Source organism: Ahaetulla prasina, chromosome 1, assembly GCF_028640845.1.
Source record: "Ahaetulla prasina isolate Xishuangbanna chromosome 1, ASM2864084v1, whole genome shotgun sequence".
In the NCBI taxonomy this organism is placed as follows: domain Eukaryota; kingdom Metazoa; phylum Chordata; class Lepidosauria; order Squamata; family Colubridae; genus Ahaetulla; species Ahaetulla prasina.
In genome coordinates this window covers 330292238-330296598 of record NC_080539.1, presented here as the reverse complement: position 1 = coordinate 330296598, position 4361 = coordinate 330292238, and positions in this window count along the sequence as shown.

Genomic DNA, 4361 nt, shown 5'->3' with positions numbered 1-4361 from the left:
CCAATACTGTGTGGAACTGTTGCAATTAGCTTATATAGGCTGCTGCTGAAATAGGTTGAAATAACAAAAATTAAAACAAAGCATGCATATGGATTCTAAAATTTAAGGATTTACCCTTTAGAATTATATATCTGTCTTGTTTAGTTAATGTTTACAAGTTTTAAAAAACTAGAAATGTAGCAGAGCTAATCACAATGGGAGAAAATTCTAAAAGTTTGCAGGGAAGGCCGCTTGGAATACAATCACCTAATATTGCATTGATTACGGCTTTAATTCAGTATTTCCATGCCCTACTGATGTGAATAGATTCCAGTTTATATTGAAGCTGTGTTTGTGGTGGTGTGGAGCTGTGGTGGTTCAGTGGTTAGAATGCGTATTGCATGCCAACTCTGCCCACAGCCAGGAGTTTGATCCTGACCGATTCAAGGTTGATTCATCCTTCTGAGGTTGGTAAAATGAGGACCCTGATTGTTGGGGGCAATAAGCTGACATTTGTAAATTGCTAAAGGGAATGGAGTGATAGAAGTTTAAATGCTATTTACTCACATCAGCAGAGGCTTGATCTCAAATGTACAAGGGCTTTTAGATTCAGCCTAGCCAGAGAGCATTTTTAATTTAAAGCAGCATCTGGTGTATCTAGAGACTGTAGGGCTGATAAGCCATACTTGTTCTGATACAAATGCAAAGTGTGGATGTCCCATACAGCAGTGGTGAAATCTGAACTGGTTTACTACTGGTTCGATGGTTGCACGTGCATGCTGTGTGCATGTGTAGTGCGCACCGCACACCAAATGTGAGATGTGCATGTGCAGTGCATGCCAAAAGGAGGCATGGGGTAAGTAGAACACCGCGGGGGGGGGGGTTGTTGATCAGCTGTGGGGCGCGATCTGTTTTTTACTTTTAAAAGCATTTTTTTACAACCTACTCAGCGCAGCTCAGCTGTGATTATCAGAGCTTTTTTTAACCTTTTAAAAGCATTTTTAAAAAGAAGCAGTAAGCGGGTGGGCATAGGCGGGGAGGGGCAGGGATTTTTGCTACTGGTTCTCCGAACCCCCTGCCGCCATTGCTACCGGATCAACTGATCCGGTCCAAACCAGGAGCATTTCATCCCTGCCATACAGATAGGCTCGAGACTGAACAAAAAGTCGTATTAGTTAGTGGGGGGTGATGGAGTAATCAAAAGATTTTGCCACTGCTTCCTTCCTAGGGCCAAGTGATCCGCTCAAGGCCACCCACTGGCTTAAATCCCAATGTGGGACTAGAACACACACACAATTTCTCTCCTTCCCTCTCTCTCTCTCTCTCTAAGCAGAGTATTTTAAAGTCTTAAGTTTTCCAGAAAAAGAAAATCTCTTCCACATTTTGGACTTCTAGCTTCTTGTTTCCAGGTAAGATGAGAGAAGCACCATATGCTCATGTTTAGGGAAATCCAAAAATAACAGTTAATTTGAAGTTAATCCTCCATTACAGCTTTCAGCTCAGCGAATAATTGAGGGCAGCTCCAGCCAGCCCATTTTACCGCTGTACAGGTGCTTGTCTGTCCAATACATGAATGGTGAGCAATGCCAAGTCTTCCCTTATTTTGTAGAGAGGCTCTGGCCCCTTCAATAACAAGCCTGGGAACTCTTCGTTTTTTAAAGTCATATATCACTCGAATCCAATGGTAAACTTTCACATGCTATTCGAGTCACAGCAGTAATTTCATATACCCAGGCACTGCAACAACTCTGCTTTGAACCTGCTAAAACATCTGAGTATATTTTAGATTTATAACCACAATAAAATAAGGTGATTGTTCACCATATTGAAAAGAGGAACAAACTGAAACTTTTGGTTAATTATTCATTATCCTGAGAAACAATTTCTGCAAGATACAATTAACTTGCATGCTGTTGATAGTTGATCTAGTGAAAATATTCAGTCAGGCTGTTACGAGATCCAGTCATAAAACCCTAACCGGGCCACAGAAAAGCCAAAATAAGTCTTCCCAGAAATGTTCTTTTGTGGGAAAGGAAGTTTGTTTCACCTACTAGGGTTTTTTTAGAGGGTTCTAAAAAGTACACTCTTGCTTATGAGCATATTATTTGCTTGCAAAAGTGCTTGCATGATATATTATCTGGGTCTGGGCTTTTTGAGTTGTAAAGAATTCATAAAACCAATCAAACACCTACATTCAAGTTAAACTCAAGTTCAGAAATGCATTTGCCATCTATAAATAATTTGGGCTATGCATAATGATATTGTCAAAGTTAAACAGTTCAATCTGTTCAGCTGTATTCACAGCCAAAGAAACTTGAGCACTGAAGAAATCTCTGGCATTTGACCCAGTTACTCTGGTTTAAACTTGCAATGTGGATATCAGCCTATACATCTGCTACAGATATATGCAAACAGAAGATATTTTTTAACTACTTAACATGCTTCTACCCCTGCAATTTTTTAGAAAGCTAAATAATGAGATTGCTTCCATCATGACCTCATTTTTCCCAGACACAATATTCCCTAGATACGGCTATTTTAAAATAAATCAGTCCTACAATCACTTGCTCTCTTTAAATTATGGCTGTGGGGCACCTAGATTTTCCTGGCAAGATAAGACTAGGAGCTGGAAATTTGTAGCAGGCTTTTACAAAAATGGAGATACCAGAGGTGGGTTAAACAGGATAGCCGAGTGGACATCAATGGACACTATGCTTACCTAGGTTAGAAAAACAGACAAAGCTGTGTCCAGGAAGCCCACAATCATATTCGAGCTGAAATCTAATTGGTAAAAGAGCACCTATTTATGACTGCTTACACTACTACGGGATTGTAATTGTAATGTAAGGGACACGATAGCTCAGTGGCTAAGACACTGAGCTTGTCGATCGAAAGGTTGGCAGTTCAGTGGTTTGAATCCCTAGTGCCGCATAAGGGGGTGAACTCCCGTTACTCGTCCCAGCTTCTGCCAACCTAGCAGTTCGAAAGCACGTAAAAAATGCAAGTAGAAAAATAGGGACCATCTTTGGTGGGAAGATAACAGTGTTCGTGCAGCTTTGGCGTTTAGTCATGCCGGCCACATGACCACAGAGACGTCTTCGCACAGTGCTGGTTCTTCAGCTTTGAAACAGAGATGAGCACCGCCCCCTAGAGTCGGGAACAACTAACATATATGTGCAAGGGGAACCTTTACCTTTACTTACAATACTCAACTGGCAACATTTATTTCTAGGTCCCCATATTGAAACAGGCTGCCTTGTTGAGTTTGACATAGTATGAAAGCAACATCGGTCATACATGGTTTAAATCATTCATGTCAGCTATGAGAACTCCCCCTCAGGCTTACAACATTCTTCATTCAGAAACAGACGGCATCTGTTATACTTTATCTACTCTATGACAGAGGCACAAATATGTCCTCAATTGTTTTGAATAATACATACATAACATTGGTGCACTGAACAGCCTGCTACACTTTCATTTTAATTTTCAACCTGCTTTTACATTTCCTAAGGAGGGGTGGAAACTCTTTTGTTAATAATATCCACTTTCACATTAAAAACTACCTTAGTTATTTACCGTCAGCAGCAGAAAATTGAACTACCAAGAATTTACTATTCATCTAAAGCAGAGTAATTCAGCCTGGTGAATTTCAGCTGTTGTACTATAAAACCCATTCCAAGTAAGCATGGTAAAGTAGGAAAGATAGATTTAAGACCACTCTCTCCATGAAAAAATCAGATTATATAGCCCTGTATTTGGAAAGGGCCCTGGGCAAAGTTACGCATTGCCTAACTACTATCAAATCTTTTTAATACCAAAATGAATAAGCAGAATTGATACCAACACAAATTCCATTTATGAAAAGGACGGATTTTTCACTTCATTAAATCCATGAAGCTTCTTTTGGAGTATACCAAATATCTCAAACATAATGCAAAAAGCATCATTTTAATGGTATATAAGAACTTTCCAATATTGAATTTGTCCAGCACTTTCTCTTTGCCACTCTGATGGCTGCCAGCTGACTGAAGGAGCACATGGTGACTGTGCAGAGCTGGATCTGACTTCGCTTCTTCTCCTGCTCTCTGCGGTGCACGTATTTACATTTGATTTCTAATTTCTGATTGGCCTCATCTGGGTCAGACAGGAAGAGCTAAGGGGTTGGATATAGCCTGGGGGCCGTAAATGCCCAGCTTTGCAGTAGAGTGAATAAAACTTTATGAACTGAGCTGGGAGTTTAATCAGAATATCTCGTTTAAAGATAGAATGGATGTTTAATTTTCCATAATTAAATTTATTTCCATAATTTTACATTTTCCTGTCAAATTTGGAAAATGTTCATATACAATGGCTATTTTCACTTCTTTGAACAACTGTGA